The sequence below is a fragment of the Oryctolagus cuniculus genome, chromosome 7 (genome assembly GCF_964237555.1).
Source record: "Oryctolagus cuniculus chromosome 7, mOryCun1.1, whole genome shotgun sequence".
In the NCBI taxonomy this organism is placed as follows: domain Eukaryota; kingdom Metazoa; phylum Chordata; class Mammalia; order Lagomorpha; family Leporidae; genus Oryctolagus; species Oryctolagus cuniculus.
In genome coordinates, this window is record NC_091438.1 from 101,261,936 (window position 1) to 101,274,573 (window position 12,638).

General features: G+C 36.7%; 1 long non-coding RNA gene across 2 annotated transcripts in view; it reads right to left on the minus strand.

Moving 5' to 3' along the window:
- The window catches only part of LOC127493604 (uncharacterized), a 150,075-nt gene extending 137,481 nt beyond the window's left edge, over positions 1–12,594 (minus strand). Inside the window, exons 1-2 of one of the 2 annotated variants that reach the window (XR_011390663.1) lie at positions 12,513–12,594; positions 11,632–11,681 (exon numbers count right to left, since the gene is read on the minus strand). This is a non-coding gene — a long non-coding RNA (uncharacterized lncRNA). Of the gene's footprint in view, positions 1–11,631; positions 11,682–12,368 lie in introns of both variants that reach the window. The other variant, XR_011390664.1, reaches the window with a different exon arrangement.
- Positions 12,595–12,638: the final 44 nt, after the last annotated feature.

Sequence of the window (12,638 nt, forward strand, 5' to 3'; positions counted from 1 at the left end):
CCTGGAACATATCAGTACATGTGAAATGCTTGATAAATGCCTCTTGAGAGAATAAATAAAAGAAGAAACTATGTAAATTGAATGGTGTCTGCAAAGTATTACTTAAAATTTAAATCCAAATATTTCAGGTACATTTGAAAAGAAAATTCTTAAACATAAGCATTAATTTGAAACAGATTATTCATAAGTATCTTTCCGAACTCCAAAATTCTATGATCTTATTGTTATAAGAGTCAAAGTTGTTTTCCAGGCATACAGGATTACAGTCTTGCCTGAGATAGACTTAAATTTGTAGTATAGGACCTAGTGGCTTGTTTAAAGTATATTCCAATTTATTCTATCATATTAACTTTAACAAATTATATTTTGTGAATTTATACTTTAAAATTAAATAAAATTGAATTATGCAGGATAGCTGATCTTTCAAATGGTCACATGGTGAAGAACATGTTTTGTTCGAAAACCTTGTCAGCTTGAGTGACATGTGAGTACCCAGCACTAAGCATCTGTTAGGGAAATCTTATTACTCTGTGTCTGTCACTAGAAAATTGGAACAAACGTTGCAAGACCTACACACTTAAAATGTTATGATGTGTTTTTAAAACTGCTTTCTACAGAAGGCCCTTTATTTTATTAGAAAATTATAAGCAAACAAGCCTCTTCAATGGCTTTTAAAACATAAGCACATTTCATGTCAAAATTGTATCACTTTCAACTACTTGCTTGTGTGAGAAATCTGTCAGGCCCTGGTGCCTGAGAAAATAGGGTACTATGGCAGAGGATTTCTTGCTGAAGGTTATAATGCATGCTCAATTAAACCAATACAGCAGGTGTAATGGTCTGATTGCATCTCAGGAAGAACTGTCAGCTTTCTGTTGTGGGATTGAAATTTTCCTAATGCCTGTACTTTTTGGTGAATCCCACATAAAAACTTCTGCAGTCTGTATGAGGGAAGGTTAGGATCTTATTTAAAAAAATTATTGGAAATATCAACTTTTCATTTTGATATCTTATATCTCTGCTCTTTTTCCATACCTCTCTTAGATAAATATCTTAACAGTTAAAGAGAATATGCATGAATTGCTAACATTATAGCCAATTTTTTCAGATGAACCACCTGTGGTTGTGGTGTTATTTTACTTAAGAAATTTTTCTAAGTCCTTTATCTCTTCAAATATCAAAAAAAATATGTTTCAAAATGAATAAGGTGGTAAAAGAGTAAAGAGGTGGTAAATAGTAGTGTAAATTAAATCCTATTAATTTTCAATGTCCCTTTTATAGTCTATGCAATTTCACAAGTTTCTAACAATTCTGCTTCTCTAAGCCAGCTGACATCACACCTAGGGGTGGAAGATGCTAACTTTTCCATAAAAATAGCAATAAATATATAAAAATTGAGGTATATATATATTACATAGTCTAAGAAAAGATGACTTCTAAACATGAATTGCACATCATGAAAAATTATATTGTATGTTGCTAAACTGCCATCTACTGGACTTATTCTCTGAGTATATATTATCATCTCATATAAAGTTGCCTTTTTCAGTAAATACACAATTTTTCCCCTCACCTGTTCCTTGACATTCTTTCTTTCCCTTATTCTAGCAATGTCTGCTCTAAAAGACCAGGAGAAAATGCTTCAACTAGTTAAAGTCCTACCATAGCATTTCGCATCATTTAAGACTTAGAATGATTATTCACAGTGCCATGCAAACATGTCCATTGGAGAAAAGAAGAGGCTTTGAGAGGGTTATGCTTCCCAAAGTGCCACCTGTCTCCAAAGGGCACATTTATTAAAAAGCTTCAGGTGCAAGTTGTGGTAGCAAAACAGCATAATGAAGTCCTTTTCTTCCTTGTGCACCTTTTGATTAATAACATCCTCCTTCAGTTCTAACAGACTGTATACCAATGTTTGCTACAAAAAACCTAGAGTACAAGTCTACATTTCTATCCTTCCCTGAATAAATTATCAGTTATTTGTAACCAGAATCAAAAGAATCAGCAAATATATGGTATTTCTGACAAATAAATCTTATAAACCTTTTTTAAAAGATCAGCTAATAAGCCAACTTAGTGATATTTATCCAGTAAACAAGGCTGAATATGTGTCATTGATCAAATTCTACCCAATCTTCTCTATACCAAATTCATACACAAAAAAATCAAATTGATACTTATACTGATGACCTGAAGATATAGTAAAATTATGAGTTATCTCATGATTTATAAAAATGAGAAAGCTGGCATTTATCAAATATCTGAAATTTATTGGACATTTTCATGGGCATTTTATCCACATGACAGCTTGGTCAGGTAGATATTTAGCATTACTTTCATTTTCACTACTGAAAGTGATTGAGGCTCAAAGTATTATCAAGAGCTAACATTTATTGATGACTTACTATTTTCTTGCCACCATTTTTATTACTTTTCAGGGATTACCAAAATTAATCCATATAACTACACTACTAGTAGACACTATCATTTTCCTCATTTTATTAGCAGGGACTCACAGAATAGCATATAGAACAATATCCAATATGAACAATAGCAATATGAACAATATGCAGTAGAGCCTGGATTTGAACTCAGGCAATGGCTGTACTTATCAACCCTAATATTTTACGATTTAAGTGTGTATTTTAGTACTAAATAAATTACTTTATTGTTTTCTTCTTGAAAATTGGTAATTACATATTTACTGTCAGGAATTTTACACTATATTTTGAAATTCACACATATTTGTATATGTAATATTTCCATTATACTTTGATAAGACTAAGGTTTGGAGAATAACAATAACAAGAATAATCACAGAGAACATTTACATGACACGTTACTATGTGCCAGATACTCTTCATGCAAAGAGTTTTAAATATAGTATATATTTAATACAGTCAACAATGTGATGTAGTATTATTTCTTTTTTGCAGATAAAGATACCAAGATAGAGACAACTTAGACCAAGGTTGTCAGGATAGCAGGAAGTACAGCAGCAATTCTAGTTCCATAGGCCCATAATTTTAACTACTATTCAAAATGTGGGACAATTTAAAGTAGTCATTCTGTTATTTTAACAAATGTTTGCAACATGCCTTAAACTATAATAGCATTCAACACAATTAAACAATTTGTTGCATATCAGGAAAAATAATTATGCACATTTGATAGAGAGTGAGAAGGAATCAATCCTGTACAATTTCCCATTGGTCAGGCTCTTGAATAGTTTAAAATGATGGTAAAAATAAAATTCCTCTCTAATTTGTTCTACAATCACTGAGCACCATGCTTCAGATGCTGGGGTTATGGAAGTAAGATTCATTCCCTGTCTGAAGAACTGGATGTATATAAAAAATATATAATTACAACATAAAGGGATAATTGCTAACATGGGATTTTGCTTCCTAAATCCAATCCAAAGTTACCAAATATTATGTGTTACCTATCATATGGTCTCAAAAAGGTCACACACAGCATAAAGCCATCAAAAGACTAAAAAAAGGCAGAATACCCTTCTTAAATATATAGGTTATGATGTTAAGAATATTGTTAAAATAGTCACAATTTCATGAGGATACTTCAAAAGCTGATAAAAAATGGAATGAAAGTTTATTTTCACAGTGGGTTTTTAGCCCAGTGGTTAAGATACCTGTATCCCATACTGAAGTACCTGCATCTAATTTCCAGCTCTGCCCTGACTTTAGCTTCATATTTATGCATACCATGGAAGTCAGCAGTGATGGCTTAAGAATTGGGTTCTTGCTATCCATATGGAAGACCTGGATTGAGTCACTGGCCCCTGGTGTTAGCTGGCAGCCCTAGATGTTGCAAGCATTTAGGAAGTGAATTAGTAGATGGGATATCTCTTTCACAAATAAATAAAAAAAATATTTTTGAAAGTTTACTTTAGTGCAAAAATATTTTGAAATCTGTGAATAATTTTTTCATAATATGCATTTTTTAACTTTTTGAAGATGCTTTATATGCATGAATTTCAAAGTATTTTTGAGTCAAAATTAACATACTTTTAATTCTATTTTTTAAGTACCTTCATATTTAAAACTTTTTGAAGTACCTATGGGCTTAAAATTCTTTTATTTTTTTATTTTTTTATTTTTTGACAGGCAGAGTGGACAGTGAGAGAGACAGAGAGAAAGGTCTTCCTTTTGCCATTGGTTCACCCTCCAATGGCCGCCGCAGTCGGCGCGCTGCGGCCAGCGCACCGCGCTGATCTGATGGCAGGAGCCAGGTACTTCTGGTCTCCCATGGGGTGCAGGGCCCAAGCACTTGGGCCATCCTCCACTGCACTCCCTGGCCACAGCAGAGAGCTGGCCTGGAAGAGGGGCAACCGGAACAGAATCCGGCGCCCTGACGGGGACTAGAATCCGGTGTGCCAGCGCCGCAAGGTGGAGGATTAGCCTAGTGAGCTGCGGCGCCGGCCTTAAAATTCTAATAATGTTTAGGTTTGAAACAGAGGTGAAAGTTCAAAATTGATTTACAATATATGTTCTTTCTTCACAACTGCTATTTACCTGAGAACTAATCCTTCCTAATGGGCTTCTAAGTTCCTGAGTTCCCAGATCCTCTAAATTTATCCCAATTCTTTTGCAAGTGACAAAACTCCCATGCCATTTAGCTTAAACAAAAAGAGAATGCTTTGACTGTTTATAGGAGTAAGAAGTTCAGGGGATCGACATGCTACACAGAGGGGCAAATTCCAGGGTTCAAATGCTATATTCAGAGTTTGTTTTCTCACCTTATCCCTTATCCCTTGGCCCTCTTTGTTTCTCTCTGCCTATCAGCTCTTATTTTCTCTGCTTGATTTTTTTTTTTTTTTGATAGGTAAAGCTTCTCGATGAAGTGAATCTCATATATCAGCTTAACAACTCCAGTGAGGGGATGACCTCCCTCTTCCAGTGCTCCAAAATGAATCCTAGTTAATGTACTGAATGGTCTTTCATGCTGCAGGTGAGCTAATATATAGGACTAATAATGATCAGGTGAGTTAACACATAGGCTTGGCTTATCAATCAGACTCAGAAAAATCAGAAATGGCATTAAGCTTCACAAATCATTTCAAGAGTCTAGGCAACTTAGAGACAAAAAGTAGAGCACAGCAAGGTCTGAACATTCTGTGTAAGTTGCCAGGTCATTTTGATCCACTGTCCCTCAAAAACAGCAAGATCCTTGTGTAAGATTTTGCCAACACTGCACTTACAACATTGTTTTCTAACTACTTACACATCATATCCACCAATACTTTGTGTTCTCCTTAAAGAACAAGACTGGGAGAGTCCTTTCTATAGCTACAATATCTAGCTCTGTACCTGTTGAGTGACTGAATAAATGAATGAATTATCAAGCATCCCATTCCTCCTGTGGCATGGAGCACTTGTGAAGTCCTGTGTCAGGTAAAATGTTTTATTTTTACCATATCTTGATGACAAACTTCAGTAAGCTTTTATTACAATTATAATATTATTTTCCCAATAAATTCGTATGTCATCTTTGGATTGTTCTTGTCTTCTTTTTAAATAAATATTCTCAGGAAAACACTGCAGTAGACTTGCAACTGACACCTTACACATGCTTTGCCTTTCTGTATCCAGCAGGGCCAGCCACCTTGACCTAATTAGACTTCTCCACTCCCACATGGCTAGTAAACACCATAATTAATTTATAAAGGACTGAAACACCAGATGGCAAAAATTTCCTATTAATGATTTCTACAGAATGAAAAGAGTATTTAAGTTATGAGAATTATAAAGAGCATGTGTGTGTGTGTATTCACACTTCTGAATCCACTAAAATTCTAAGAATCTTAAAATGTACTAAGTAAATAATATTTAATAATTTCCTGTCATTCATTTTAGCTACTTAAATTGTAGGGAGGAATATGTGTGACAAAATGTTCTCAGATATATGTATTTGGAGTACATGAAAATTGAATATCTATGAATGTTCACATACATCTCCAAAACTGAAACAAGGTTGCTCTTAAAAGAGTCAAGGAGGTTGGCATTGAGGCACAGTGGGTTAAGCCACAGCCTACAGAATTCACATCCTACTTGGGTACCAGTTCAAGCACTGCTAGCTCCACTTCAGATCCAGCTCCCTGCTTAATGCACTTGGCAAAGCAGCAGAAGATGGCCCATGCTTGGGCCCACATGGGGGCCTCACAATCACATGGGAGACTCAGAAGAAGCTCTTGGCCCCTGGCTTTGGTCTGGCCTAGTTCCTGCCGCTGTGGTCAGTTTGGGTGTGAACCACAGGATAGACAATCTCTCTGTCTCTCCCTCTGTCTCTGTAACTCTGCTTTTCAAACAAATAAAATAAATCTAAAAAAAAAAAAAAAGTCAAGACAAAAAGGTGAATAATCAGTTTAAGAAGATTTCTCATCTACAGTTTAAGATTAGCACTGTGACTGACCTTGGGATTAAAGAGCTTCTTTAGCAATCAAGCATAGACTTAAGACCAGAGGCTTCAGAGACAAGTCCTGGCATTATTTCTAGGACTTGAGAAGGACAGGCTTCATATAGCAAGTTGAGAAAAGGTTGACACGCTCCAAACGTTTTCCTTTTAAAATGAAAAATAATGGGGCAAACAATGGAAACAGCGAATTTAAAGCTTTACCAAAAAAATCTGGAAAGGAACCCCTTTTAAATGGTTATTTTCGTCATTGTTTCTAGTATCTTTAAAAATAGGAAGGGGAAATAAAGAAAAAGCAGCAATCCAGGCTATTTTTTAAATTATTGTGCTGAGATCTCTATTAATAATGAATTTGAATTGCAAAAAAAAAAAAAAAAAGGAAGATTTCTCAATACTTTGAAAGCAGACTAGTGTGGTAGCCATCTTTTGGAGTACTGGTTGGTTCAAGAGTTGTAGTTGACAGAATTTTAAGATGGTTTGCAAGATTCCTGTCCTCTGGTTTTACATATAGGAGTATGTATCGGGCCAGGGCTGTGGTGTACTGGGTGGGGATGCAGCCTGCAGTGCTGGCATCCTATATGGGTACCAGTTCCAGGCCCAGCTGCTTCACTTATGATCCAGCTCTTTGCTATGGCGTGGGTAAGCAGTAGAAGATGGCCCAAGTCCTTGGGCCCCTGTACCTGCGTGGGAGACCTGGAAGAAGCTCCTGGCTCCTGCCTTCAGATTATCACAGCTCTAACCGTTGTGGCCAACTGGGGGAAGAACCAGCAGATGGAAGACCTCTCTCTCTGCCTCTCCTTCTCTGTGTAATTCTGACTTTCAAATAAATAGATAAATCTGAAAAAAATAGTATGTGTGTGTGTGCTACTCCACTTCTGATCCATCTCCCTGCCAATGTGCCTGGGAAGGCAGTGGAGGACAGCCCAGATCCCTGGGTCCCTGCACCCATATTGGAGACCTGGATGAAGCTCCAGGCTCCTGGCTTTGGATGGGCTCTACTCCAGCCATTGTGGACATTTGGGGAGTGAACCAGCAGATGGAAGATGTCTGTCTCTCTTCCTCTCTGTGTACTCTGCCTTTCAAATAAATTTTTTTAAAAGTTAATTTTTTTTAAAAGTAATTACCAAAGTCATGGGCCCATGTTAGGTATAATAATTTCTTGATAAATATTTGGAGCAAGGAAAGGTTTACATGACTGTTCACTGTCTTCAATGCACATGAAAAATTTCCCTACTTTCTAGGAATCACCTTTTTAGTTCTTTATTGTCAAAGATAACATTCCTAGCTAATTTCAGCTCTCTCACTGCAAAGAAAAGGTAGAAACACTTATTATTCAAATGGCATGGCTCTTTGGAACCTTTACAAATCTAAACAATATAGATTTTTCTTGCCTCTACAGTTCCCTAATGCCATTTATTTAATGCTGATTACATCATTATTCATATCACTGCACCATCCATTGTGCTGCCTGTGAATACTGGCTTCCAGTGATTTTCATTGTCACTGTGTTTTTTTGATGATGACCACAAACACTAGTCTTACTGATAAAATGCAGAAAAGTGAAAATGATTATTTGTTTTATGATGTTAAATTTATCTTCTGGAATTTTATAACATTTATTCAGAGAATTAGTAGCATTACACAGAACATATCTCCCAACCAGATCTTCTCTTGAACATCATGGTCTAAATCATTGCATTCCTAAAATGTCATCTTTTCATATTGACTGTGATCCTGTTTTCCACACATGATTACCAGTAGTAAGGAAAGGCGAAGGGCTCTAGGCAGATCAAGAAGAGTCTGATTTGGATAAGCAATGCTCATTACTTACTTAACAAGCCTTAAGCCTAAGCCAGGAGAGTAAGATGTTGCCATGGTAATTAAAGGGAAGAAAAGACAGGGATATTGCTATAGTCTTGAAAAGACCTGGGATGGTATAAGCATAGCCATGACACGGACTATCTGACATGCAGTGTTGAGCTTACAGGGTGGGGTATGACAGCTCTAGGTGCCAACAACAGGATGAGGCAGAGGTCCTCAGGAATAAAGGTCTCCTGCAGCTACTTGTGACTTCCTTGGGTGCTCTCCTCCAGAGAGAGCTACTCAGTCTGACCAGAAACAGGAGGGAACCCAGGCAAGGGCTGGCTTAGGCAGCTCCAGTCCAAGCATGGGCAGTGCATGGTGGGTATCATCCTGAATCCAATCTTGGTGAAAATCACACTGAAAGCAGCCAATCAGCAAATGAAAGAAATTCTGCACAGGTCAAGAGCTTTGGCTTGCCACACCATCCTCCAGAAACCTGCATGACCATACAGGCCTAGGCACCCCAACAGGTGCCATTCCATTACTCCTGGGACACTGGTGGATCCCTCATACATTCAGAGGGCAGCATGATAAGGAAGGTCCCTGAAAGGGAGAAACAGGAACTAAAGAAAATAAGAAGCAGTCCAAGGTTAGGGTCACCCAAATCAGCAAGTAACACAAGATTTCAGGCTACCACCATCCAGGATTGCCCCATAAAAAATTACTGGTGACCTGCAGGAAAGTTAGAGACACTGGAGGCAATTTAAACATTTTCAGGAAGGTTTTCCAAAGCATGGATGGGGTAGGACTGTCTTGAGCCCTGCTGGCCCAGGTCTAAGGGTAGCATTGCTTCTAATGTGTGTTTTGCAAAGTACGAGGGAAAGATGGTCTGAAGAAAGGAAAGAAAATAGTGTATACAGAGAAAATCTGGCAAGACAGAGAGAAAGCATGCTGTTTGGACACAGGGTGGCATCCTTGTGCTGACTCTGTGTTGTATCCTTGCCCTGGTATTCCATCAAACACCCTCTCTTTATAATTCCTACCCCTCGAGCTTTTTTCCTGGTTCCAGCCATTTTATTTTGCTTTTTCCTTTGTTACATAAAAGTAGAGGGAACCTTAACACCATATCCAGAATCAGATTCTTGACTTTGTAGGTTCAGCAAGTTAACTTGACCATTTCACCAGAGCTAATTAACTTCTTGGGTACCAACATGTTAAGACAACCTGTAAGAAATGGATATGTACCTCAGAATACCAATTTTCTGATCTATAAAGAGCTTAATCTAGAAGAATTTATTTGGATAGTTTACTCTGGGTATTTCACCATGGTAAATAAAGTGTATTCAAGGAGGAGAAAAAGCTATGGATCTTGGGGTTGTTCGTTGAGCAAACAATTAGAATAGACAATGAGTCATTTTGAGGAATTTTTCCAAATTAGGATAGTTGAAAGAAATTCTTCTCTATTCTATTGAGTAGTTCTCTTGGAAAAATCAGTTGTAGTCCTTTAGTTCAAATAACCTGTTCTGATCATTACCATATATGTCCCTATATTTTTTTCAGTTACCTTAGACTTAGCATAGAGGATTTTTCTTTTGACGTGATTCTCCCAGAAAAGTTTTACTAACCACAGTCAGTTAACTTTTTAACAGTAAAGACATATTATTTTCTAGCTCTAGCATCTATTATTCTTCTTGTCTCTTTTCAATCAATATCTCTTTCAAAAGGGTAATCACTATCCTAGATTAGTTTTGTTGCTTTTGAACTTCATGTAAATGGAATTATATAGCATGCACCACTTTATTATTGGCTTTTTCAATTCAATATTGCATTTGGGAGTGGCATTCATCCTGCTCAATATGATTGCAATTCATTATTCTCACTACTATATCTAGTATTCCATTGAGGAAATACATGAGAATTTATTTTTCCAGGTAACAATTTACAAAGGTACTACATAGCAATTTGGAAGCTTCTAGTTTGAGACTATTATGAATCATGCAGCTATGACCATTATTTACAGCCATCCTTTGAAATCCCTGGGGAGCTGGTACAAGGACCTCTGGTGGATACCAAAATCTGAGGATGTGCAAATCCTTTTTATAAATTGGCTTAGTATTTGCAAATAACATGTGTGTCTTCTTGCATATTTTAAATCACATCAATATTACTAATGTATAAAATATGTAAATTCAATATTTTTATATATTAATTATATTCTTATATTATTCAGTAATTGACAAGTAAAAATGTCTTACAAGTTCAGTAGAGATACAACTACTTAACTACATTTTCTATACATGATTGGCTGAACCCACAGATATGGAAGAACATCTGTATATGTCTACATGTTCATTTTTGTTGGAAATATTCTATTCTAAAGAATTTCAGTTTCCAAGTACATGCACATGTTCAGATTTAATACACTGACATTTTTCAAAGTAGATGTATCATCCACCAGCAGTATATGAGAATTCCAGTAGGTCTACAAGTTCTGTGACACTTGGTAATGTTTGAATTCTTAATTTTAGTTATTTTGATGGATGCTTAGTAATAGCAAATTATGGTTTTAGCTTTCATTCCTCTGACTTTCAGTTCCAAACAAGATATGAAAAGTCAATTACCACCTATGTTTCTCAGTGATTACAATGAAAGATGCAGGATAAAATAAAAATAACTACCTTTGAGAGAATTCAAACTTGGAAAAATAATCTTTGTGTTTGCTTTCCTGTTTTCTCTGAGTTTTGACCTAATGATTAGATGATGGCAGCACAAGCAACAGAAACCTTGTATTTCTGGCCAGCAGAATGAGGAACAAGGACTTATGTGAGCCAGAAATTTGTGGGGAATACTTAGCTCCCCCCTCCAAACTGAGCTTTTATCCAAACAAAGATGGAGACCTAGTCTTGGACATCGACAACACCGAGAGAAATTCTATCTGACCAAGAACCTGAGAAAGGAGGTTTCTATGCACAGCAGAGTGTGGAGGAAATCTTCATTGTTTTTATTTTTCTCTCACTACTTTGCCCCAAGGTATGTCCTAGTCAACAACTGTAGCTTTGGCAAGCAGCTAACTCCAAGAGAAACCTTGTATTTCTGGCAAGATGACCACGAAAAGGGGTATCTTGAAAGACAGAGTATGAGAGCAATACAGGAAGAGAGACCTGAGGAACACAGTACCTTAATTCTACATGTGGAATCCTAAGTTCTGTGCCCACACCAGAACTGAACATGTGCAGGATAGACACAAAGAGCACAGCAAAAACCTGTGAACTAAACTACAGTTTAAACTATTGTTCAAGTCCCTAACTAATTTCTTTACAATGTATATGTACAGGATAGACTACAGCAGCATAGCAAAGACTTCAAAAACTGAACTGACATGAAACCAGTACTCACAGAAAGTGAACTTGAATTTGCTGTCTGAACCAAATTGGAGTGATTGCTTCCTAATAGAAAACAAAGAAACAAATCAAACTTGCCAAAGGTTTTTAACAGAACTCAAAGTCTATGCAATACAATATTCAAAATATCCAAGATAAAATCCACAATTACACAATAAAAAGTACTAGAAAAGTGTGACCATTTCTTAAGGGAACATATAATTATCAGCTGCCAATCTGAGATGACCAAGGTGTTACAAGTCTCAAAGCTTTTACAGCAGCTATTTTAACTAGAAAATAATTGAGTAACTCCTCTCCTAGATACATGCTATACCCCAGATAACTTGCACTTATATATCAGAATCCATGAATAATTCTCATATTAGTGTTGTTTGTAAAGGCAAAACCTGGGAAATCAAAGGAATAAATCGCTACAGAAAGGAATATTACCAGCATACAGAAGTGAAAGTAAAGGAATTACAGCTACATGCAATGACATGCAACCAGCTAAGATGAACTTATATGTTGACTGAAAAAAATATATAATGAACTATCCTTTCAGAGATCCCTTATCAAATCAAACATACATGTAGTGCACATAAACTAAAATTTTACAAAACAATGGAATAAACTCAAAATGCAGGAGTTTTATCTTTGGGAGAAAGTAGCGGGATGGGAAGAGAAAAGATGCTGGTACTTTTGACAAAATTGGTTCTGAAAGTATTGGCTGGTTCCCTTGAGCAAACTACTTACTTCTATCTAGCCATATACCAAAAAAAAAAAAAAAAAAAAAAAAAAAAGTTTTCTAAAGGATAGGCCACTTGCATGATGAAAAAGTGCTGTCCTCGCCCAACAAAACATCTCTCCATCTCTCAAACCTTTAACTGCCCAACCCACCTCACGCCGGAAGGCAAACTAGGAACCCGCACTTCCACGCCCCTGAACTGATTAGTCACTTCCGCCTCTGCCTTCCTAGCTCCGCCCTCCTAAGCGGAAGTACTTTTCTTTTGGGTCCTCCCGCCA